We start from the raw sequence: 27,269 nt of genomic DNA on the forward strand, positions 1-27,269 counted from the left end.
TCATCATATAGATCTATTTCATTATTAAATGTAGATTATAAAATAGTAGCAAAAATTTTGGAAAATAAATTAATAATTTGTTGTCTAAATTAATTAATATGGATCAGACAGGGTTGTTTAAAAAAAAAACAATCTTCTGAAAATATAGTTAGATTGCTTAGCACCATTCATTTAACGCAAAAAAGAGGTGATCTGAGTGTTGCAGTGACTTTAGATGTAGAAAAGGCATTTGATGGATTAGAATGGGATTTCTTTGTTTTAGGTGTTAGAAAAGTTTGGACTTCGATTAAATTGGGTTAAAGCATTATCTAATAGCCCTAAAACAGTAACAAATAGACAGGTATCTATATCTATACCATTTAAGTTAACAAGGTCAAGTAGACAAAGATGCCCCTTGTCACCAGTTTTATTTGTTTTAGCTACAGACCCGCTTGTCCAGATGATTAGTTCGTATAGTACACAATCCTTTATCCGGACATCTAAAGTCCAGGAAGCTTCAAAATTCGTGAGTCAGGCGGGCAAGAGACCAGCAGCGCGAGTCGGGTGGGCAGGGGGGGGACGGGAGCGCGACTGGAAGAGGGTGGGGGTGGATATAGCAGCACCATTCGAGCGGGCTAAAATCTGGCTTTCCAAAATCCGGAAAAATCAAAAATTCGGAACACACTGTCCCCCAAGGATTGTGTTCCAGTATTTACAAATTAAGGGATTTAAGGTAGGTCAAGAGGAACATAAAATCAGTTTGACTGAACAAGAGTAATCTTTACAAAGAATATGGGAAAGTTTCAAATTATAAAATAAATTATGCCAGTGTCAGAGCTACACAGTTTAAATGGCCAAAGGAAGGTATCAAATATTTTGGAATAAGTACAGATAACAATTTGAAAGCTTTATAGAAATTGAATTATTTATCTTTATTTTAAAAGATTAGGGAAGATTTTTTTTAAATGGATAAATTTACCTATAACTTTAGTTGAAAGGGCGAATTGTATAAAGATAAATGTATTTCCAAGGATACAATATCTTTTTTTCCCCCAGACATTACTAATATTAATACCTCCAAAGAATATCAAGAACTAAAATTTCTTTGGAAAGGTAAAATGGCATGAGTTTCTATAGAAAAATTAAAGTGGAAATATAAATTGGGAGGCCTCGAGCTTTCTAATTTTAACAATTACTATTGAGCGGCACAGATGAAATTCTTTGCTTCTTTCTTTGAAAATGTAAAACCAACATGAGTTAATATAGAACTGAACAAAACTGGAGAAAATGAATAAGAATTTATAATTGGGAATCGAATTTGTTGGTTGCTGATAAAGACAAACTACTATTGAAACATTTACTTAATGTTTGGAATAAAATGAATTAAGATATTGATGGATGGATGGTCTTTATCACCTAAAATGTCATTGATTAATGCTCTTTTGGTCTTTTCAGTTCTTAAATATATGGCATCATAAAGGGATTGTTAATGTAGAAGACTGCTATGAAAGAGTAAAATTAATGTCGTTTGAATAACTGAGGAACAAATATGGTATAGCACGAACTACTCTTTTTGTTATTTTCAATTAAGGGCATATTTGAGAGATAAATTAGGGCCAGCAAAGTTTTTGCCTAATTGTAGTGAGGTAGAACTCCTTAATAGGAGTGGGAATGTCAAGAAATATTTCTTTGATATATTTATTATTACAAGTGGGAAGTCCTAAATTAGGACTGAGTAGATATAGGAAGAGATGGGAAACATAATTTGAATATTACGATAGGTCAACAAATTTGAGAAAATTTATGTAGCGATTCTATGACTAATACTATTAATGTAAGGTACAGATTAGTTCAGTACAATTTTTAACATCAATTATATCTTATACCTCAGAAGTTGAGTAGAATGAAGTGAGATTTATCAGATCAATGCTTTAGATGTGGTGAGGATGTAGGATCTTTCATACAATCAACATGGTCTTGTCCAAATGTGAGACCCTTTTGGGTGTTTATGTAATTTTTTTACAACGTTAAAGAAGCTGTTTTTAACTGTTAAATCCCGATCTGTTTTTTTTTTAAATTAGGTACAACTCCTAAATTGAAATGATCAATTTGTCAATAGAAATTTGTTAAATTAGCATTAGCAGTTGAGGAAAAAATGTATTGCAATTACTTGGAAATCAGATACATCTTTAACATTGCCAAGGTGACATGCTGATATTCAAAGTTGTATCCCTTTGGAAAAAATTGATTGCAATCCAAGGAATAAATATTCTATGTTTTTACAAATTTGGCACCCGTATACTCGAACAATGGGATTAAATTTGTAGTGATATCCTTTTTATCCCTCTAGCCCTGCAGAATTCTCCTCTCTATGTTTGTGTTAGAACTGATGAGTTGTACTGCACGACATCTCTCTCTGCAATCCAAGATTCTTTGCTACTTTTTCTATCTTTTTATACCTATTTTATACTTGGATTTTTTTTTTCCCTTTCTTTTTGGGTGGGGGGGGGGTTATGGGTGTGTTGAAAACCATCATGTATGTAATCAATTTGTTCTCTTTTTTGATATTTGTATTATAATAATTGTAGTTACCTCATGTATGGAGCATTAAATAAAATATTCAAAAAAATCCACGAGTTCGCTCAGCACTACCTCACTATCTCTCTGATCTCATCCTTATTTAAGAGCACTATCTCATCTCCTTAACCTTTCCTGGAATTACCTGATACCCTTGGATGTTTAATTCTTAATAATTTCCACCCAACAACCACATTTCTGTCATGGCCACTAAATCATACCCATTTGTACTGATTTGTTCCACATATTCACTGACCTTGCTCCAGATACTACTGGCATTCAGGTAGAATGTACAGACACTCATTGCCCTTTACAATCTAGTAACCTTTGCATCTTTTGCATTATACTTTTCTGTATTCCCCTTTCTCCTTTCAGTCACCCTTTCACTGGGGACAGTGAGTCAAGCAGACTTTGACTGTAGGACAACAGAGATAGATATTCTGAATTTTGCCATATTATCTCTGTGAACTCTAGTTTTGTAAATATTGCAGTCTATGAAAGAATAACTTAATTAATTCTTCATTTTCTATGGTTTCACATAGAGGTCAAGCTCATCCCTTTGATCCCCTCTAGTAGTGTGCATGAAACAAGGTGAGAAGAACTGAGACAGCAGGCTGTGAGCTTGTTAAGCACAACTAGTTTATTTCGAGTTTCGCACTGCAGCCTTTAAGGCCCTCTGGAGCCTGCCCCTTGCGTCCCAGAACTCATGTCACACTGATGTAAGTGCATATGCATACTTCTGATCTGTGCCGGAAGAAGGACCTGCAATGCCATCTCTGCTGCAGCTGCTCCACTGACTGTGCGTAACAAGCGGAGCCAGTTCGCCGCTGCCAATGTGTGTGCTGTCACACCACCATATTTATTCCATTCAAATACCCAGATATGCTAATTCCATTTTCCATCACTTGCACTGTAAGTCTTCTGTGCCTTTTCAGATCAAATGCTTGTCTAGATATGTAAATGTTGTGAGCATTTCTGCCTCCACCATCTTATCAGGCAGTATGTTCCAGGTTCCAACCACCCATTGGGTGAAAATATTCTTCCTAAAACAACACACCCTTTACTTTAGGCCTTACACTTTGGATTCAGAAATATCTGCTATGGTAATGTTAGCAATGTAATGATGGAAGTGCGATTCAAATGTAAAATTGTGTAAAAACAAAACCTAGTCATGCAACTGTTTTTGAATGTGGAAAATCTAACACACCATAACACAATTGATAGTTCTGCCAATAGATTAAGTAGGTCAAACTTAGTTTGGAAATGGTGTATAAAATTTCCCTAAAGAGCATCAGGATTTATTGGAAATTCGAAAGCCAGTTTGCTAGAATTACAAAATAAGGTGCTTCTGCTGTGTTAAGTATACAAAATACATATCAGAAAGATTTTCTGCAACCTGTCCATATGCTATAACAACAGAAGTTTTAGCAGCTGCTTTAAGAAAACATAGATAATCCAACCGTGTTGACTCCTGTAATTTGAGACATCACAGATTCTTTTCTGTTCACTATTACATGTGCTCTTACAAACTTAAACTCATTGCTAGATTCAGTTGTTCCCAATTATTACCAAATTATTGGAATTATTTTTATCAAAAAGTCCCACCACCCTCTAAATCTCCATAATGTGCATCATTCAATATCCAAGAGTATAACTAAAAAAATAATTCAACTAATTTGTACCTGATCAAGCATTTGAAAAAAGATCTCCTTCGCCCTTCCCTACACAAAGCAAATGTTATGTTTGTATTGATGCATCTACCAACTAAGAGAATATTTTAACATTTGTAAACCTTGTTTTAAAATTTCTTATTTTCATTTTCCCCTACTGCAGTATATACTGCCCTTATATCATGGCCATTTCTGAACAATTAACTGCAAGCTAGCATCTGGAAGCTATGCTCTTAAGTATTCTTTTCCTTTATGGAAATAACCTTTTTCTGCATGACCTGAGATGCAATTCACAATTACTTCCCTATATTGCTGTTTCTGCATCAGAAGTACAAAATGTCTAGTACTGCAGGAGAAACTGATATCTCAAAGTCAATAGCATTGCTTTTTGGACTTTGGTGTATTTTTTTATACTTTTCTCATTGCAGATATATCCAGTCTGTAAAAAGGAAGCTATCCTTCAGTTTTGAATAGAAGAGACTGCTGTAGATGCCAAAATTTGCATTTTACATGGTAATTTGAGTATTTATTATCTGATTTGGCATATACAAACTAATTGAATACATGGATTCACTTCTCTTCTATCGCAGAACACTCCACATACTGAGTTTCCTCTACCAACAACCTTTGACCTTTCTCATTCATACGATACTCAAGACAGGCCCTTCCTGTTTCCTGCTTCAAGCAATAAACTCACCCTGTTGTATACTTTAAAATGGCAGGATCACAAAATACATTGTTATAAATATTTTAAATTCATCATTATTGTAACTTGTGTAGAATTACATGCAGAGTTCAATACATTGATACTATTTCAAAGTCGTTTCAATTGAGAACTTCGTTTAACTACCACAAGATTAATTTTATGTCTGTAAAAAGAACAGTTACTATCTTGTATATCTAGAGCAGATACATGCTGTTACAATGTGATGGGGTTTATGTTTTTCCAGAATAGCACAATTGGAGAATAATTTAACATATTTAAAAGATAATTTTTTTAAAAAAGCTATAATTCAAGATGCTTCCAAAATCACTTACCTTTCTCTGCGACAATCTGCAAGTAGTCCAAAATATGGACAATGTGCTCTTTCCCAATTACCTTGCAAATTATAGCACACTGCTTCTTCTTAGAATCATATGACTATATAACAAGGAACAAGGTCTTCGGCCCAACTCATCTGTGGCAACCAAGTTTACATTCTGGGCTAGTCCCATTTATCTGTATTTCGTCCAGATCCTTCTAAGCCCTTCTTGTCCATATACCTGTCCAAATGTCTTTTGAACTTTCAATCTGCATATATTGTAATTCCTGGATTTTACAACCAGGTGATGTTAAATTAGGTGTTCACAAATATTTTAAAAATTTTTGATTCCATATTTACATCTTTACAGACTGTGAATTTGTGGAGAAGAATGCTGCGCTCTTATTGCGGTTCTTCCCCAGCAGCAGCATAATAGAGAACTCGGTTAGAGACTCATTTAAGGACTTTTACTTTACGTATTATTATTGAATATATATTTTCTTGTAGTTTGTTTGCACGCCATTCCTGTTTAAATTTCAAGTCGGCAACTTGAACGGTAGGACAAGATAGCATTTCTCCAGGACTATGGAGCATACTTACATACATATAAGTTAGGAAAGGAGCTAACACATTAAAATATTATGGTATTAAGACGTAAACACTGCAAGTCCACAGCGCACTATGCACATCTGTATGGGGAGTTCAACACCCTGATGGCTTGGGGCAAAAAAAAGCTGTTTCCCCACTCTAGACACAAGGGCCCGAGTACTTTGGTACCTCTTGCCAGATAGCAAGAGGAGAACAGTTTACATGCGGGATGTGTGGAGTCTTTCACAATGTTTACTGCTTTCTGCCTTCATTGAGTGTAGTCAATGTCTTTCATGCTAGGAAGAGGTTCCCCAATGGTCTTTTCTGCCACCTTCGCTATCCTCTGCAGGGTCTTGCAGACCGAGGTGGTACAGCTTCCAAACCAGGCAGTGATACAGTTGCACAGGATGCTCTCAATACATTCTCTGTCGATTGTCATGAAGATGGAAGGTGGGAGATGAACTTTCCTCAGCCTTTGCAGGAAGTAGATGCACTGATGGGCTTTCTTGGCTATGGAGTTGGTGTTAAGGGGCCAGGTGAGATCTCCGCCAGGTGCACACCGAGGAACTTGATACTCGTGATAGCCTCAACATCTCTTTCTTTTGTACTTTTCTTTCTTTTGTTGAGTACAGTATTTTTGCATGACCAATAAGTAGAAATTATGCCTGAAATGTAATATTACATATAATAGCCTTAAGTCTGCTGAAAGGCAAAGATTCTCCATTAGCATTGCCCAGTGCCTCTTGGAAGTCAGATAAAGAGAAAAAGTCACCCAAGAGTCACCAAGTGTTCATGGATTCACCTCCAGCATTCTCGCAGCCATACAAAAATGTGGTTCAGTTCAAACCATTGGCAATCCAAGCCCAGATCCAAACCTCCAACACAATAAGAAGCCTTCAGTCCCCAGGGGCCTTCCAGAGCCCTCCTTGCTATCAGCATTCTCTTGAAACCTGCTTCTTACAAGACAATCTCCAGCAGCCCACAGCCAGGCGTGTTGAGTATTTGACCTAGCTGCCAGCAGCCTGTGAGGGTTCCTCACCCAGAGATCGCCAGCAGCCCATAACCTGTGTGGGTTCGTCATCCACAAGTGACTAGCAGCTCGTCTGAGCTCCTCAGCCACAAAATGCCAGCAGGCCACAACCTGTATGGGTTCCTTGCCAACAAGTCTTCAGCAGCTTGCCGCCTGCGAAAAGATGCCCTTTGGTCTGCCTGAAACTTGTGGGTCTTCTACCCCACTGTAATGTCAGCAGGGAATGCTGCTGACTGGCATATTCCAGGCTGCAGGAGTACGTGCTTAGGGATGCACCATGACTTGCCGCAACCAATACAAGAAGTTTGAGGGGAAGGACCATAGTCTAGCATCCTTCCGCTACGTGACATTGAAGGTCTGAGATCAGAGAGGAAGCTCCCCAAACAGAGGGGGAGAAACTACAAAGGACTGCAGTAATGGCAACAATGCTACACAGCAAATCAGAGAATTAATGTAACAATATGCCAATGGAATGTATGTGAATATGACATTTAGGATGCAAAAAGACCAAGTTTTCCTTTGTACATGGTTTTATTGTGAATAAAGTTTAATTTTTAGGGAAAAACTAATGATAGTGCAGCACAACATTTTGTTTTTGTACTACCTATTTTTCAATGGCACAAACTATAGCACGAGATTCAGATGAGAAATGAATCAGGTTCAACTCCGTTTTCATTTGTTTAAACACAGCCAAAAGTATTTGGGGCCTCGTGCCAAAGCAGACTTTTTAGTTGAACTCCCTTTAGTGATATTTTTTTTCTTCAAAAGGGTACACCAATTAACATTGGGAATTTCACCAAATAAACATGCAAAACTCATGGGATACCATATTAATCTTAGAACAGGATGTATAAAACACTCCAGAACAGAATACTATTTTGAACCTGAATTTTATTTATACAGATGGGGTTCTGGCATGAAAACGATTGAATCATTTAATTCAACTTCAGGAATTCCCATTTTTCAATGCAATTAGAGGCTCAGTTTTGCCCTTGTACAGAAATAAAATGGAGAAAATAGAATATTTTCAATCAAACATTCCAATTCTTAACCCTACAATTTACAGCAATAAAACCTCTTTGCATCAGAAAAGCAGCATTAAAATTTCATCAAAGATCAACAAATATTCTATTATTAAGTTGAGCTCTATTTTTGTAGCTTAAGTGAAGATTGGCAACAGAAGTCAATTATGCTATTTGGGTTTTAAGTAACAGCCCATTGATTGCTGAGAGCAATATTACTGAATGGAAAGCTCAATGTATTTTTTAAAATCCAAACAATCTGTTTTCTCTATTCATTCCCTCCTCTATCATGCTAAATGGAGCTAGTCACACAAATCTGGCAATGTTCAGAATAATAAATTGGTCAATCCATCTCAAAATAGAGGAAAAAGTACTTGTCAAGTATAACATAATCACATTCAAATACTAAAAATGCAGAAAGCAAATTAGGGAAATCCGCCCAGTTCCATAACAAGTGAGGAGCACCACTTGAGTTAAAGTGGCAGATGCATGCTCAAATCCCTCGAGTTCTTCAGAAGCATTAGAATGGTACAAAAAAGTGATGTTTGCAGCTGTTTTATGATTAAAAACATGTTCAATGCAAAATCTGAAGAGGAAATTCCATCTACAGGCTCTTAAGTTTATCACATCTTAATGTTACAATGCACAACATGTGAAACACAGGTTTTTTTTATTTCAGGGAAATTGTTAACCAGGAATCTGAAGCCAAAAGACAACATTAAACCAATCACAATAAAGTTTTTTTTAATTATATGAAACAAAAGCAACTGATGTTGACAGGAAACAGTTTCTCCCTGTAATATTTACACATTCCCTCTCCTTCACAATTTTTATTTGATAAACCAGAACTCCATCTGGATATTTTTTTTTCCAATTAATCAAGCTAACAATGTCAATTTGTAATTTCCATCTCATGTTGACTTGCCAGGTAACACAATTTCAAATTACCTACAATTTTATGGAATTAGAATGGCATTTGTGCCAAACAAGGAGCTCTTCCCTCAAGGATCTTGGTCAACCAGTCAGAATTTCTCTGGACAAAGGACAAGATTTTAGGATTACTTCCCCATCGGACTTGTCAGCCACAAACGAGCCTGCAGCTGACGAGGACATTACCCCTCCATAAATCTTCATCCGCGAAGCCAAGCCAAAGAAGAAGAAGAAGAAAGAAGAAAGACTTGCTCAGTAATATAAACACAAACCACACACCATTATTACCATACTCTAATTCTATCCCAGTCTTGTGTACATCATCCCAACTTAATCCTAGCAATGATGCTCAAAATGTTCAGATCATCCCAGCTGCCCTTGTGTTTGTAAATTGGTGATACAGTTGATAACATAAAGCTTGGCAAAAGAGGTGGGGTTTTAATGTTGTCCTTGTGCTTGTAAGTTGTAAGCTGAGATGATGAAAACAATCATAATTATGTAGCTGTCACTTACTGTTTTAGGCAATATTTTCTATAAATATGACAGTATCATTTTTTCCCTCCAAATTATGCAGCTTCCATCTACAACTGGATTTGAATTCCCACATACAATGTTGTCTTTTAAGGGATGCATTTAAACAGTGTTCAGTCTAGGGAGTCTTAATAATTAAATCTGATGTCTTTTCAGTAACCCTTTCCACTAAAATTATTCAGTAACATAAATGCTGAAAAGTGTAAATTTAATGGAAAAACATTCATAATGAGTGTGTAAAATTAAAATGTCCTAATAAACTTATTCTGTGCTCTCCATTGTTACTAAATGAAAATTGAAAGTAAATTTAAATTGTATCTAAATTAGACCCCTCAAACTTTTCAATGTTGTTGAAGGATTTGACCTAAAATCTCTGCCTTCCCTTTTTCTCCACAGATGCTGCTTGATCTACTCAGTTCTTGAAGTTTTTTTTTTAAAAAAAACCATGGTAAATCTGTTTATTAACCAGTTCAATCATTTTTGTTTTCTTAAATATCCAACTAAATTTTGCTTCATTAATTGTGATAGGATAATTCAATCAAGTATTTTAATGTCCTGAAATACTAAGGCTTCAAACCCCTGTACTTCACCAGAAAGGCCAATTGACCTAGATTATCTTGGTTGCAGCATTCTTTGACAACATTGCAATATTTCCAAAAGATTCCCACCTCTATCCTTGCACCACTGGGTAAGCACTTTAATCTTATTGATGTCCTCAGCTTTGAATGTTACCTGTAGACAAGTATTTGATTAAATAACATGTATTGGAATATCAACCTCTAGAGTTGCTTGCAACTAGAATGGGACGACAGATACTCTCAGACTGGTACCATGACATAACTTGAAAATATCGCAGTATTTGGGGGCTGGGGAGAAAACAAAATCTCTTTTACTGATCATTTGTCTCCAACGTTATAAGCATGCAATTCTGAAATTGAAGTTTCGAGTAGGCACATCAAATATAATATATATTTTAATTAGAAACTCCATGCTAATTATTCTCACTGTGAAAAAAGCAATTTAAATAAAATTATGCAACTTTGAAAATGAAATAAAAAACAAATAAAAAAATTATATTTGATATTTTGGCTGCCAGAAAAATATATATTCTTAATCCATGCAGCATTTCACATATTTTAAGATTAACATTGTGATACTTTTCTAATCAACACATCACATAACACCTCGGGGGGGGGGGGGGGGACTGTATCTGAATTATCTCACTTAGTTACAGCTATAAACATCAAGAACACTGCATTATCATCAGATGGGTGCAAAACAAATTCTAGTAAATTATAAATCTGTACTTTTTTTTAAAAAACACAAACACACACAGAAGCCCACTGGAAGGTGCACTTCAACAACTTCCTCAATCAAAACTGCTCTTCACTGCTCAACAGCATTCCACCCTAGACTACTCAAATTGAAGAGAACATCCAGGAAGGGAAATCTGAAAACTCCACTAAGGTAGTAAAACATATTACTACTTCGAACATAAATTCATGATTTTATCTGAGAAGAGAGCACAGAAAGAGATCTGAAATATTGTAACCATGACCATCTTCAATAAAGGAGACACATTTGATTTTGCAATAATTACAGAACCATCTTCCCATCTACTAAAGGGAATACTGCAAAGATCATACTCAACCATCTCTGTTCAATAGTTAAAGAATTATCCGAGTTTTAACAGATATTACACATCAAGAGATGCTGTAGATATGAACCCTGCACTGCAAAACCAAGAAAAATTATAGAGAGCATCATTCATCTTTCTCTACTTTTCAAGAGCCTTCAACTCTGTCAACCCAGAGGAATTATAATCTGGGAGAGAGATGACCCTTGGCCAACATTCAGAGCATCATGGGGCTGGTCACACTCAATGGGAAACAATAGACATGCTTGATACTCGACTCATATTCAATTATAAACTCTGTCAAGAAAAGAGATTCTACTGGAAAAAAACTTAAAAGATGTCTCAAAATCATGAAAAAATCTAACATCCCCCATATCACAGAAATCTATGGCCATTTAAAATAAAACAGCAGTATCCAGGAAAGCAACAAAGTCATGAGGAACTGCAGAAAGAGTGTCTATTAAAACCAAGCTGCACATATTTTCATTGTCAAGCATCTGTGGCAGAGTTTACAAACCCTACTTAGGATTCTTTAACCACATCAAAATTCACAGAATTGGAACAGAAGTAATCTTCAGTCCCACAAGACCTGCAAATGGCTATTGGCTCCCTGCCAAAAATACTTCAATTTGAAAATATTCACTTATTTGCAAATCCTTTACGAGTCTCATCATCAATCACCTCCAGCTTTTTTTTACTCTCCAAGATATCTGCACTTCAATTGAGTGTGTCCAATTTCAAATTATTAGCACTATTAAGCAGCTGTGTCTTTAAGGCGCTTCCAAACTACCTTAGAAAATGTTGTTACTGGTTGACACCCCACTCACAAGGCAGCTTGAAAGGGTCCAACCTGGTCAGCGTCCAATGACAACCAGGCCCCTGCCCAACTTCAAAGGTAATCAGGAAACCCAGTTAAACTTACCCAGGACACATCAACTGGCTACTTGAACAGCAAAATGTCTGACCTAGTTACTCCTGTGGCTTCAGTGCTTACGTGTTGACGTGGGGGGGGGGGGGGGGGGAGTGGGGTCAGCTGCCGGGGGAGCCAGGAAGTATGCGATTGACGGTGGGAGGGAGACTGACAGCTGGTGGGGGGAAAGGGGAGACTAGTTTGCATGGAGCGTCACTTACCGCATCAACGCAGGGTGGAATCCCCTTTAAGTCGCCAGGTAGCTGGACGCAACTTTTCCCCACATATTGCACCTGGGTCCCAGGAAGGCTACCCAGGTGCTGCAGCTTAAAAGTGCCTTTTGTCAAATATGCAGATCACTTCAAGTTCTCTTGCCACATTGAAGGCAACATTAAAACCCCACCTCTTTTGCCAAGCTTTATGTTATCTATTTGTAATATTTTCTAACATGATTGTTCAAATTTCACTCCTTTTGACATTTTGCTACTTTAAAGGAATTTTATAAATGGAAGTTTAAGTGGGCCAACAATTAAACATGTGCCAAAAAGCTTCCTTGCGCATCTTTAAGAAACAGACAACATAGAAATAAAAACTATCTTAACCCATAAAAAGAGCAATATTGCTGTAATTTCTGGATATTTTGGTTTTTGGAGACATTTGACTGCCATGAATTTAGCAGGATTTTTGTTGAACCTTTGGCCATTTTTCACACCGTGACATCAAATGATATCAATAATCAAGCAATATCTAGATGGTTTCTAGCATTATTTTCAATCTCTTTAATCTGAAAAATGACAATTTTACTTATGTACAGTATGCAGTAATTTGATTTATGAAATCCTTTTCCCTGAAACTTTGTTATTTTATGTGGCCTACACTCAATTTTTTTTTGCCAAATGAGTCATTCAAGGTGGAGTAGGTGATTAGAAGACAGGCTGCCAGTGCTAGAACCTGATAGAAATGAAGTTGACAATTACAGTTTACAAACTGGGATGCTCGGGACCTGTGTATCCTACCCATGTAGCAGGCCCATGCTTGCCCCTTACACACTGGACCTAAATTGCCAGTCGAAGAGCCCCTTCGGTGACACGGTGAGAGACGTGTCATGCACTCACTGCATCACCAAGGCCTCGCAGGGAATCCCCTGTTCCCTGTGTTGGCCTCCAAAAGGTAAATGGCCAGGGTGGGCACAGAATCAGGGCAGGGCGAGCGTGGAGTCAGAACGCTATTGGGGGCAGGGGAGAATGCTGTCAGGACCGGAAAAGAACACTGTCAGGGCCGGCAGGGAGCAGAGGGGGTTGGCTGGGAACAGAGTTGGGGCAGGTGCAATAGCTGTTCTTCTTACCCATAATCCCCCACACTGCTGGAACTGCTCTGGTGTTCCAGCGATGTGGGGGATTATGGGTAAGGCTGATGGACATGGACATTGCACACAAGCACTGACTTCATATTCTACCCAGGCAGCCATCATTCACTTACAAATTGACCGCAGTAGCTACACGATGCGTGTACACAGGTATTGAGTGTGACCACCTCTGAGGTGGTTTGCTTCCCTGTGCAGATTTTTTTAAAATTCTACCCACCAATTGGCCTGTACACAGGTGGATAACCTGTTAAACTCATGTTACAATCCAATTTGTAAACCCCTACTAGTGGAATAAAGAGGAACCAGATGGAACTCAGTAGGTGTGGGGAGTGAGTGGAACAATTCTGTGGGAAGATAGGGGTGGAGGAAATTTTCCTTCACTTGACCCCTTCCTGATCATCTTCCAATCCACTGCCTTTATCTGCCATGCTACCTCTCTGTGGTTCATCTATTCCACATGGACCCATCCTATCTGACCTCTCAACTCTTGTTTCTCTTCAATTTTGATCAATAGTTTCAGCCTGAAACATCAACAATTCTTTTACTCCCATAATAATGTGCGACCCACTGAGTTCATATAGCAGATTGTGTTTAGCTTGAGTACAAGTTGATTTGCCTAGACAGCATGCAAATCTTTTCACTGTATACGTGATACTAAATAAATTAATTCAATTCCACTATTTCCTTGAGTTCTGTGCCTGTCTGCAATATCAAATATAGGCACATATGTGCATGAACTGCTTGGCCCATGGAGGTTGACTATGATCATTTTTAGCTTCTTAGCTTTAGGATTATTCAAGATTGCTGTTACTGATCTCCACCTAATCTCATTTTGCAGTTCACCGCTGCTTTATTTTTCCTCCTGGGAAAGTAAACACTGGAACTTAACTGCATTGCTATCTTCTCTCAAGTGCAGTGTAACATTGCTCCTTTTGAAGCCTCTTCAGCAACTGCCTGCCAGAAGCATCTGGTTGGAGCACTGGATCCACTTTTTACCAACAGCAGGCTTCCCAAGTGATTTGATCTTCACCACCACATGCTGATCTATCTGGTCCTCTTGAAACATCCTTCCCCTCACCTACCATTACTGCAGCACCATTCATTAAACAATAACACTTTTTTTGGAGCAGGATGAGTGCTATTACTTTGTAGACTGGTCCTTTTAGTGTTGGTTGCAAGGTCAAGTGCTGGCAATTACAGACCACAGAACAGGTGAAAAGTACTATCTGTAGTATACAGACCACAGAACAGGTGAAAAGTACTATCTGTAGTATACAGACCACAGAACAGGTGAAAAGTACTATCTGTAGTATACAGACCACAGAACAGGTGAAAAGTACTATCTGTAGTATACAGACCACAGAACAGGTGAAAAGTACTATCTGTAGTATACAGACCACAGAACAGGTGAAAAGTACTATCTGTAGTATACAGACCACAGAACAGGTGAAAAGTACTATCTGTAGTATACAGACCACAGAACAGGTGAAAAGTACTATCTGTAGTATACAGACCACAGAACAGGTGAAAAGTACTATCTGTAGTATACAGACCACAGAACAGGTGAAAAGTACTATCTGTAGTATACAGACCACAGAACAGGTGAAAAGTACTATCTGTAGTATACAGACCACAGAACAGGTGAAAAGTACTATCTGTAGTATACAGACCACAGAACAGGTGAAAAGTACTATCTGTAGTATACAGACCACAGAACAGGTGAAAAGTACTATCTGTAGTATACAGACCACAGAACAGGTGAAAAGTACTATCTGTAGTATACAGACCACAGAACAGGTGAAAAGTACTATCTGTAGTATACAGACCACAGAACAGGTGAAAAGTACTATCTGTAGTATGCACTGAAACTGACAATTTGGCATTACATGCAGAAACCCAACTATGCAATACAGGGAACATCACAAATGAAGTTTGCAATACTCACAGCAATTTTAAAGAGTATGATTAGTGAAAAACAATACTATTTAATTTTATTAAACTTGATTATAAACAATTTCTGGTACAGATTCTAACTGATCACATCCGTTCAGAGTTCAAACTATTACTTATATACTTTTAGTTCAGTACAGTGAGAAACATTTATATTATTTGTCCTGGTGCAGAGTACATGGTTCATTAATCAAAATCAGACCTAGTGGGTAATTGAGGACAAAACTGTCAGATAAACCACTTCAGGAAAGTGAACTGAAGTCTAAAGAACAGTAAATCACATTCACTTTCACAACTGAGAAAGAGCAAGTGTACAGTGCAAGTTCACATGGTTGCAGTCTTTCATTTAACGGGTCTGGAAAATTGTGTTAAGAACATGTGCTTCCGTTCAGGAAGCAAAGAAATTGCCAGCAAATACAATCCTGAACCTCTGTATTCTTGTACTACATTCTAACAACTAAGCCTTTGCTTTTAATAGCAGCAGCAGCAGGAGCCTTCAACACTTTTATAGCTGGCGAAGGCAAAATATTCTGGGGGAGAAGGGAGTTACTTTCGGTCATTAGGTGTTTAGCCTAATCCACCCCCATCCATCCATTTACATATTTCTCTCAAAGGTTATGTGAGAGTATATAGAGGTATTTGGGGAGTTCCGGGCAGTATGGACCGACCTAGGAGGGGAGGCAGGCCCCTCCAGCCCGGGTAAGAAACCTGCATAGAAGGCCACTCCGATATAAAACCTACGACCCAAGGACCTCGCTGCCACGTCCCAGCTTGCTCGGCCACGGCACACGAACCATGGGTGTAAAGGGTGGGGCCAGTACTGCGCGCACTGCACTCCACCTAAAAGCTCCTTTGCGCAGGCCCGAGGACAGGTCCACGTCCTCCCCCTCCACGTCCTCCCCCTCCACGTCCTCCCCCTCCACGTCCTCCCCCTCCACGTCCTCCCCCTCCACGTCCTCCCCCTCCACGTCCTCCCCCTCCACGTCCTCCCCCTCCACGTCCTCCCCCTCCACGTCCTCCCCCTCCACGTCCTCCCCCTCCACGTCCTCCCCCTCCACGTCCTCCCCCTCCACGTCCTCCCCCTCCACGTCCTCCCCCTCCACGTCCTCCCCCTCCACGTCCTCCCCCTCCACGTCCTCCCCCTCCACGTCCTCCCCCTCCACGTCCTCCCCCTCCACGTCCTCCCCCTCCACGTCCTCCCCCTCCACGTCCTCCCCCTCCACGTCCTCCCCCTCCACGTCCTCCCCCTCCACGTCCTCCCCCTCCACGTCCTCCCCCTCCACGTCCTCCCCCTCCACGTCCTCCCCCTCCACGTCCTCCCCCTCCACGTCCTCCCCCTCCACGTCCTCCCCCTCCACGTCCTCCCCCTCCACGTCCTCCCCCTCCACGTCCTCCCCCTCCACGTCCTCCCCCTCCACGTCCTCCCCCTCCACGTCCTCCCCCTCCACGTCCTCCCCCTCCACGTCCTCCCCCTCCACGTCCTCCCCCTCCACGTCCTCCCCCTCCACGTCCTCCCCCTCCACGTCCTCCCCCTCCACGTCCTCCCCCTCCACGTCCTCCCCCTCCACGTCCTCCCCCTCCACGTCCTCCCCCTCCACGTCCTCCCCCTCCACGTCCTCCCCCTCCACGTCCTCCCCCTCCACGTCCTCCCCCTCCACGTCCTCCCCCTCCACGTCCTCCCCCTCCACGTCCTCCCCCTCCACGTCCTCCCCCTCCACGTCCTCCCCCTCCACGTCCTCCCCCTCCACGTCCTCCCCCTCCACGTCCTCCCCCTCCACGTCCTCCCCCTCCACGTCCTCCCCCTCCACGTCCTCCCCCTCCACGTCCTCCCCCTCCACGTCCTCCCCCTCCACGTCCTCCCCCTCCACGTCCTCCCCCTCCACGTCCTCCCCCTCCACGTCCTCCCCCTCCACGTCCTCCCCCTCCACGTCCTCCCCCTCCACGTCCTCCCCCTCCACGTCCTCCCCCTCCACGTCCTCCCCCTCCACGTCCTCCCCCTCCACGTCCTCCCCCTCCACGTCCTCCCCCTCCACGTCCTCCCCCTCCACGTCCTCCCCCTCCACGTCCTCCCCCTCCACGTCCTCCCCCTCCACGTCCTCCCCCTCCACGTCCTCCCCCTCCACGTCCTCCCCCTCCACGTCCTCCCCCTCCACGTCCTCCCCCTCCACGTCCTCCCCCTCAAAAGATGCTCACAAACTCAAGCTAGCATGCTGGAACATCAGAACCATGCTAGACAAGGCTGACAGCCACCGACCTGAACGTCGGTCTGCCCTCATTGCACATGAACTCCTCAGACTTGACATCGACATAGCCGCTCTCAGTGAAGTCCGCCTGGCAGATGTAGGCAGCCTCCAAGAACGCGGCGCGGGCTACACACTCTACTGGTCTGGCAAGCCTTTGGATGAACGACGCCTATCTGGTGTAGGCTTCATGGTCAAGAGCTTCATTGCCTCCAAACTCGAAAACCTTCCGACAGGCCTCTCGGACCGAATCATGTCCATGCGACTCCCCCTTCAAAACAAGCGTCACATCACCCTCATCAGTGTCTATGCTCCAACCCTCCAGGCGGAACCAGCAGAAAAGGACAAGTTCTACACCGACCTGCGCAACCTCATCCAACGCACCCCTACAGCCGACAAGGTTGTCATCCTGGGCGACTTCAACGCTCGTGTCGGCAAAGACTCAGAAACCTGGCCAGGAATCCTGGGCAAGCATGGCGTCGGCAAGTGCAACGACAATGGGCGCCTCCTGTTGGAGCTCTGCGCAGAACAGCGGCTTGTCATTACAAACACCCTTTTTCAGCAGAGGGACAGCCTTAAAACCACCTGGATGCATCCCTGATCCAAACACTGGCACCTCCTGGACTACATCCTGCTGCGAGAAAGTGACAAACGAGATGTGCTCCACACCAGGGTCATGCCTAGCGCGGAATGCCACACTGACCACCGGCTGGTTCGCTGCAAGCTCAACCTTCACTTCAAGCCAAAGCCCAGGAACAATAAAGCCCCCAGAAAGAGGTTCAATGTTGGAAACCTGCAGTCAGACGAAGCGAGAGGAAACTTCCAGGCAAACCTCAAAGCAAAGCTCGACGATGCAACCCGCCTCACGGACCCGTCCCCTGAAACCCTCTGGGATCAGTTGAAGACTACCATACTGCAATCCACTGAAGAGGTACTGGGCTTCTCCTCCAGGAAAAACAAGGACTGGTTTGACGAAAACAGCCAGAAAATCCAGGAGCTGCTGGCAAAGAAGCGAGCTGCCCACCAGGCTCACCTTACAAAGCCGTCCTGTCCAGAGAAGAAACAAGCCTTCCGTCGCGCATGCAGCCATCTTCAGCGCAAACTCCGGGAGATCCAAAATGAGTGGTGGACTAGCCTCGCCAAACGAACCCAGCTCAGCGCGGACATTGGCGACTTCAGGGGTTTCTACGAGGCTCTAAAGGCTGTGTACGGCCCCTCACCCCAAGTCCAAAGCCCGCTGCGCAGCTCAGACGGCAAAGTCCTCCTCAGCGACAAGATCTCCATCCTCAACCGATGGTCAGAACACTTCCAATCTCTTTTCAGTGCCAACCGCTCAGTCCAAGATTCCGCCCTGCTCCAGCTCCCTCAACAGCCCCTAAGGCTAGAGCTGGATGAGGTTCCCACCCTGGATGAGACATATAAGGCAATCGAACAACTGAAAAGTGGCAAAGCAGCAGGTATGGATGGAATCCCCCCAGAAGTCTGGAAGGCTGGCGGCAAAACTCTGCATGCCAAACTGCATGAGTTTTTCAAGCTTTGTTGGGACCAAGGTAAACTGCCTCAGGATCTTCGTGATGCCACCATCATCACCCTGTACAAAAACAAAGGCGAGAAATCAGACTGCTCAAACTACAGGGGAATCACGTTGCTCTCCATTGCAGGCAAAATCTTCGCTAGGATTCTACTAAATAGAATAATACCTAGTGTCGCCGAGAATATTCTCCCAGAATCACAGTGCGGCTTTCGCGCAAACAGAGGAACTACTGACATGGTCTTTGCCCTCAGACAGCTCCAAGAAAAGTGCAGAGAACAAAACAAAGGACTCTACATCACCTTTGTTGACCTCACCAAAGCCTTCGACACCGTGAGCAGGAAAGGGCTTTGGCAAATACTAGAGCGCATCGGATGTCCCCCAAAGTTCCTCAACATGATTATCCAACTGCACGAAAACCAACAAGGTCGGGTCAGATACAGCAATGAGCTCTCTGAACCCTTCTCCATTAACAATGGCGTGAAGCAAGGCTGTGTTCTCGCACCAACCCTCTTTTCAATCTTCTTCAGCATGATGCTGAACCAGGCCATGAAAGACCCCAACAATGAAGACGCTGTTTACATCCGGTACCGCACGGATGGCAGTCTCTTCAATCTGAGGCGCCTGCAAGCTCACACCAAGACACAAGAGAAACTTGTCCGTGAACTACTCTTTGCAGACGATGCCGCTTTAGTTGCCCATTCAGAGCCAGCTCTTCAGCGCTTGACGTCCTGCTTTGCGGAAACTGCCAAAATGTTTGGCCTGGAAGTCAGCCTGAAGAAAACTGAGGTCCTCCATCGGCCAGCTCCCCACCATGATTACCAGCCCCCCCACATCTCCATCGGGAACACAAAACTCAAAACGGTCAACCAGTTTACCTATCTCGGCTGCACCATTTCATCAGATGCAAGGATCGACAATGAGATAGACAACAGACTCGCCAAGGCAAATAGCGCCTTTGGAAGACTACACAAAAGAGTCTGGAAAAACAACCAACTGAAAAACCTCACAAAGATAAGCGTATACAGAGCCGTTGTCATACCCACACTCCTGTTCGGCTCCGAATCATGGGTCCTCTACCGGCACCACCTACGGCTCCTAGAACGCTTCCACCAGCGTTGTCTCCGCTCCATCCTCAACATCCATTGGAGCGCTTACATCCCTAACGTCGAAGTACTCGAGATGGCAGAGGTCGACAGCATCGAGTCCACGCTGCTGAAGATCCAGCTGCGATGGATGGGTCACGTCTCCAGAATGGAGGACCATCGCCTTCCCAAGATCGTGTTATATGGCGAGCTCTCCACTGGCCACCGTGACAGAGGTGCACCAAAGAAAAGGTACAAGGACTGCCTAAAGAAATCTCTTGGTGCCTGCCACATTGACCACCGCCAGTGGGCTGATAACGCCTCAAACCGTGCATCTTGGCGCCTCACAGTTTGGCGGGCAGCAACCTCCTTTGAAGAAGACCGCAGAGCCCACCTCACTGACAAAAGGCTAAGGAGGAAAAACCCAACACCCAACCCCAACCAACCAATTTTCCCCTGCAACCGCTGCAATCGTGTCTGCCTGTCCCGCATCGGACTTGTCAGCCACAAACGAGCCTGCAGCTGACGTGGACTTTTTAACCCCCTACATAAATCTTCGTCCGCGAAGCCAAGCCAAAGAATAGAGGTATTTTGGGAGATAAATTGGGAAAGGTTTGTTAGAGCAGGTCACACACAAACACTTCAAAACAGAGTTTTTGCAGGAGTTTCTGCAAGAGTGCTCAGACTCATGATGGACTGTTTGAAAAGGCAACAAATGTGACAACAGGCAGTATCAGCTTTGTCTGGAAAAGAGAATGTACTGTCTGGAAGGCCATGTGACCTTTGCAGGCAGAGAGGAGAAAAAAGAGGCTTTGCTCTCAGAAGCCCCTTTCAGGTGACCACAAAGCCCGGCTGTAAAGCCGCACAAAGTACTCCTGTGCGGTTGTCAGGTGGCCATCTGAAACCGGAAAAGCTGGCTTGGAGGGTTACTTTCTAACCTTTCTCCAAGAGGTATAACTATCCTGCTCGGAGTATCGATTGCAGCAGCTGAAGGAGGCCCGGGCTGCCAGGGGGCGGGCTAATGACGTCGCGGTGATGTCGTCACCCATCGACTCCTGAGATAAGGAAGCCAGTCTCCTCAATTTTTTTTGCACCTTCTCCCGCTGCCGGTCTCTTCCCCCTCCCCCCCCCGCCCGCCCGATTCCTGCTACCAGTCTCCCCCTCCCTCGCCTGCCCAACTCCCGATACCGCTCTCCCCCCTCGCCTGTCTGACTCTCGCTGCCGGTCTCCCCCCACCTTGCCTGCCCAACCCCCGTTGCCGGTCTCCACCCCCTAGCCCGCCCGACTCCTGCTGCTGCTGCCGGTCACCCCAACCCCACCCCACCCTCGCCCGCCCGACTCCAGCTGCCGACTCCCAACTTTCACTGTTTTACCACGGCTTCATACTCGTCCTATACACAACAGTAAATACAATTTGGATGTACGGAACAGTTAGACATCAACCTTATGTATTGCTCTTTTTGCAACTTACTGACAACTAAATCAATTTGTTCGGTTGAGAAATGTTAATGTTCTGTTACTAAAGCCACTGACTTTCACTATAATCCATATTCATATAGAAAGCAACAATACTTTTCTTATTTCAGAGTAAAAATATATGTAATTAAGATCATGTTACTGTTTTCTACTTAATTTTGAAAATTTAAAAATCGATCAATTAACTGGCTTTTAATTCTGAAAAATCGGGGATGATAGTTAAATTATTTGTGCACGTGTGATTGTCTTGGGTAAACTTGTACCTCTCATTTTGTTCGTTTTAGATTGGTCACAGTGTTCGAGCTACCGAAGAAAATAGACACACACATTGAGAGCAGTTCAGTTTATACAAGTCTTTATTACTAAATCTAAAGCTGAATTCACTCTACAATATGCAAGCCCTTCCCAATTATACTTATCGATGCCTGGACTGTCCCAACTGCCGAAGCGAGGCAACGATTGCACACTTTTAGTAGTTGTCGGGGCGCCGGTAGCAGCTTCTCCACCTCCCCGGACCGGGACGTCGGTTTGGAATCTTGAAGTTCTTCTTCTTGCTGAGAGATGTTGCCACCTCTTGGAGAGTCAAAAGTTGTTTACTTCAGATCTTATCTCTTTGAACAAATGATTTAATTATCTTCAAGGACTCCTGACAGTGACCAACAAACTGCATCTCTGGGCCTCATGGTGGAAGTTAGGTAATGTCTATTGATTCATATGCATCCCTGGGCCCCATAGTGGAATTTAGATTATGTCTTCTGATGCAACTGCATCCCTTCTTGCATAAGCTGGTCTAAATCCTCCATTACATTCCACCCCTTGGTCGCAGCCTGTCACTTACGAGACCTAACAAGCATTTGAGTACAGAAAGAGCGAAAAAAAGAAACGAAAACTATAATAAGCGCAAAAATAAGCAATAATGCGAGCAACCAACGGAGAATATTGTGGCCCAATCCTCCAAATGTACCAGCTAACCATGCAAAAGGATTCAAACCATCCTTGTGGGCCACAATACCCAGACACTGAAGCTCACAAACAGATTTTGAAACATGCTTAACAATATCAGATATATTAGTTGGATACATCGGGCCGTGTCCCCCACAGGCAACTCCCTCGGTATGTCCTCGACATTACAAATCCAATTGCTAGCACCAAAGCAGCTGTTAAGCCAGATCAGCAGGAGTGCAAGACAGAAGACCTGGAACAAAGACGCCTGACATATATCACTCATGATGCCCTAAGCATTCAGTATTTAAACAAACTAAATCATCCTGTTCCTCAATAGCTACCCACCGAGTGTTACCTGGGCAGGTGTGACTATTTCCCCTTTTATAGGAGGGCCACTACCTGATGATGCCACCCATACCTTTTGTCCGGCATTCTCTGGCTCGGGAATGGGGGGCAATGACTGTTTTTCCTCTGGAATAGGCTGTAGTTCAGAAACGTGAAGAAGTCGGTGGAAAGGTGTACCTCCCTTCAAAGGGCGATGATTCAAATTGTCGACTGCCTGCTGCAGCACATGGCACCACCCCTTCAAGGTCTCCAATGGTGTTAACAAACGAATTTGTTCCTTCAGTAAGCTGTTCATTCGTTCAACTAACCTGGCAGCCTGCGGGTAATAAGGAATATGATGGACCCATAAAATATTGTTGTCAGCAGCCCAAACACAGATTGCCTTCCCGGAGAAGTGTGAGCCATTATCAGACTGAATTTCCTCTGGTACATCATAACGAGAAATTAAATGGTTTAGTCCTTGGATAGTGCTAGCTTGGTCAGCCGTCTTGGTGGGAAAAGCAAAAACCAGGCCTGACAAGGTGTCAACCATTACTAGGACGTAATGTTTACCCATACAGTCTGGCATAGAGCCTATGTAATCAATTTGCCAGACCACAGCTGAGAGAGCTCCCCATCTTATTCGGCCATGCGGACCAGGAGGAACGGTGCGGGACTTCACAAGCTGACATGCTGGGCATGTATGCACGACCATGCGGACATCGTCCTGATGGATGGGTAAGGCATGTGTACGGGCCCACATAGCTGATCCCTTCTCCCCCAAATGGCCACTCTGTTCGTGTGCCCATCGAGCCAGGGGGACAGTATCTGCGCAGCTGATAGTGGCCAGCTAATCTGCTACTGCATTATGTTGTGCCATGTTCATCATCGCATTGGAATGGGCATCAGCGTGATATGTGGTTATCTCATGATGATGGGAAGCATCCCACAACAGCTGCCACAGCTGTTTGCCCCATACTGGACGGTCATGTATCAGCCAGTCGTTCTTTTGTCAATCAGGCATCCATACCACTAGTCCATTAGCCACAGCCCAGGAATCAGTAAACAAGCGAAGAGTGGGGTCTAGTGGTAAAGTGACCGCCTTCAACTCAGCATACTGACTGGAGCCATCATCCCCCTCCTCCAATAAGTGAGTTCCTGACCTGGGATGGTAAGCCACCACCTTCCATTTCTGCTTTCCTTGCACCCACCAGCTGCTAAAATCAGTAAACCAGGCATCCTCTTGTTCTGCTTTCTGTACCATCTCTTCCATGGCCCCTTGGATCATCACATCATCAATATAACGGTGAATTGAGAGGGAAGGCGATACTGGCACCGTCTCCAAATCACTCGCCGGCCGCTCTAGCCTCCTCCTCCCCCACCAGCCCCCGTACACCACCCTCCCCCACCAGCCGCTCCAGCTCCCGTAATCCCCACTCCGGCCGCTCTAGCCTCCATAACCACCCCGTTGATCGCTCCAGCCCCCTTACCCTCCCACCGGCTGCTCCAGACTCCTCTCCCGCCGCCCGCTCCAGGCCCGTGAGTGGAGAGAGAGCGGGGCAGCGGGATCAGTGTGGGGACGTCTCGTGCAGGATGTCCCCGCGCTGACAGCCCGCGCCAGCCACCCCACAGTGTTGGGACTGATTTCATGAGTAGGGAGAGAGCAGGGCAGCGGAATCAGTGTGGGGACGTCCCACACAGGATGTCCCCGCATTGATAGCCCATGCTGGCTGTCCCAGCTGACAGCCAGCCATCCTGACTTGACAGCCCAATGGACAGAAGCCAGAATGGGCTCAGATGCACATCCCGGCACAGATGTCCTTTTCAGGTGGCCAGCACTGCGCTTTCAACGCTGTCACCTGAACAGCAATTTAAAGAGCCGCGTATGTTTCTTCAGGCGCATTCATAGAGAAGAATGCACCTAAAAAGCCTAGAGAGAGAGAGAGAGAGAGAGAGAGAGAGAGAGAGAGAGAGAGAGAGAGAGAGAGAGAGAGAGAGAGAGAGAGAGAGAGAGAGAGAGAGAGAGAGGGAGAGAAGGAAAGGACCGGCTGTCCGGTGTTTCCCTTGGAATAGCAGAAACAGAAAGGAACTCTGGTGACCTGAAACAAGATAAACTCTGTCTGAAAACCAACAAAACCCTTCTGAGTGGTAACCATTTTGAGCACCAAAGCCTGGTGAACTGGCAAAATAACGGTAGGCAAATTAATTAGCTTGGTTCATTCAAGTTGAATAGGACTTCACCAGTATTTAAAAGACAACGTGGTCAAAAAAGAACACAGGTTGAACCTCTAATCTAGCAATGTCAGGACCTGGCAATTGCCAAACCACAAAATGCCAGAAAACAGAAATTGACACCTAAGGGATCAGAGGGAGAACAAAGCTTAAAACAGGAAATACTGTGGGACTGCACAGTTAGTGCAGCAGTTAGAGCAATGCCTTTGCAGCGCCAGCAATCAGGATGTTAGTACAAACAGCACGGGACTTGAACCTCACTACCGATCACTGATGCTGTAAAGACTAAATCTGCGTCCCGAAGAGTCCCGGCCGGTCTGTAAAGAGTCCCGGCCGGTCTGTAAAGAGTCCCGGCCGGTCTGTAAAGAGTCCCGGCCGGTCTGTAAAGAGTCCCGGCCGGTCTGTAAAGAGTCCCGCCGGTCTGTAAAGAGTCCCGGCCGGTCTGTAAAGAGTCCCGGCCGGTCTGTAAAGAGTCCCGGCCGGTCTGTAAAGAGTCCCGGCCGGTCTGTAAAGAGTCCCGGCCGGTCTGTAAAGAGTCCCGGCCGGTCTGTAAAGAGTCCCGGCCGGTCTGTAAAGAGTCCCGGCCGGTCTGTAAAGAGTCCCGGCCGGTCTGTAAAGAGTCCCGGCCGGTCTGTAAAGAGTCCCGGCCGGTCTGTAAAGAGTCCCGGCCGGTCTGTAAAGAGTCCCGGCCGGTCTGTAAAGAGTCCCGGCCGGTCTGTAAAGAGTCCCGGCCGGTCTGTAAAGAGTCCCGGCCGGTCTGTAAAGAGTCCCGGCCGGTCTGTAAAGAGTCCCGGCCGGTCTGTAAAGAGTCCCGGCCGGTCTGTAAAGAGTCCCGGCCGGTCTGTAAAGAGTCCCGGCCGGTCTGTAAAGAGTCCCGGCCGGTCTGTAAAGAGTCCCGGCCGGTCTGTAAAGAGTCCCGGCCGGTCTGTAAAGAGTCCCGGCCGGTCTGTAAAGAGTCCCGGCCGGTCTGTAAAGAGTCCCGGCCGGTCTGTAAAGAGTCCCGGCCGGTCTGTAAAGAGTCCCGCCCGGTCTGTAAAGAGTCCCGCCCGGTCTGTAAAGAGTCCCGCCCGGTCTGTAAAGAGTCCCGCCCGGTCTGTAAGGAGTTTGCACTAACGGCAGCAGATTCAAAACCTGCTGGTCCACACGAGTTGCTGGACCACAGAGCACCAGATAATAGAAGTTCAACCTATATTAGTTTAGCTGCTACCCATATTCCTAAGTGTATATATAAATCTGTACTGGATAGTTCCTGTACATCTTTTTATTTTTGAAACCTAGGCTGTCAATGGAACTTATTTTCTTCAAAGTGTTTTTCAATATGAGGCACAAATTTATTTCCCTGATCTTTCATCTATAACGACCATCAGAAGCTAGAATTTTCATGCAAGTTTTTAACCTCTGGCAAATAAAACAGGATTTCAAAAGTCCAGAGACACAGAAGGCCTCAAGCCCAGACATTGGTTATATATCCTTACTTCCTATGGATGCTGCAAGCATTTTTGTTTTAACCTTTAATGCATTTCAAAGAAATTAGTTCCATAGTCACCATTCTACAGGGAATCCAGCACCCACCAAAATAGCTGGGATTTAGACTCTGTGTCTAAATCATTGTGAAACGGAACCTTTGAGCTTGTCTAATCATGCATTCAAGTTTGGTTCGGAGAAAATTATTTATCCAAGATGAGAGTTAACCAAAAGAGATGCATTAACTCAGAACTTGCAATAATTATCTCATCTCTGTGGCTTAGACTTGATATATAACCTTCTTACTGCTTTGGTCACTTTCATTTAAAAGCAATCAAAAGAAAGCCCTCGTTCCTGAAGGGTGACATTTGAAGAAAATTTAAAATGTGGAAACTCATTGGGCATGAGAACTTGATTATCAGGATGGCTCACACATCAATCAATCATTTATTTCAAAAAGATATTAAAGCAAAAATTACTTATCTACAAAAATTGCAGAACCATGTACATGAGCTCCAGTGTGGTCATTACTTAATGACAAATGGAACAACACAATTATTGTAAATCGTTTCATCCCTATAATGTGACCATGGGATTCTAGCTATTTATCATGAATTTTAAACACTACTCCTACATTCAACCAATGTGACTCAATGTAACCTTCAAAAACAGTTCCTCATTCTATTGTCTTTTGTGCTTCACACACTCAAGGGGAGAAAAATATATTTGTTGGTGTTTACCAACAAGCTCCCATTTTAACA

At 43.9% G+C, this 27,269-nt stretch overlaps 1 protein-coding gene and 1 long non-coding RNA gene across 3 annotated transcripts in view; both read right to left on the reverse strand.

Moving 5' to 3' along the window:
• Positions 1-27,269, reverse strand: part of cbl (Cbl proto-oncogene, E3 ubiquitin protein ligase) — a 197,167-nt gene that overhangs the window by 88,596 nt on the left and 81,302 nt on the right. The window lies entirely within an intron of this gene.
• LOC138741107 (uncharacterized) lies at positions 7,740-9,234 on the reverse strand. The gene is made up of 2 exons (XR_011343333.1): positions 9,098-9,234; positions 7,740-7,857 (listed from the first exon to the last, which is right to left on the reverse strand). It is a non-coding gene; the product is annotated as an uncharacterized lncRNA (long non-coding RNA).

The sequence above is a fragment of the Narcine bancroftii genome, chromosome 8 (genome assembly GCF_036971445.1).
Source record: "Narcine bancroftii isolate sNarBan1 chromosome 8, sNarBan1.hap1, whole genome shotgun sequence".
Taxonomy (NCBI): Eukaryota; Metazoa; Chordata; class Chondrichthyes; order Torpediniformes; family Narcinidae; genus Narcine; species Narcine bancroftii.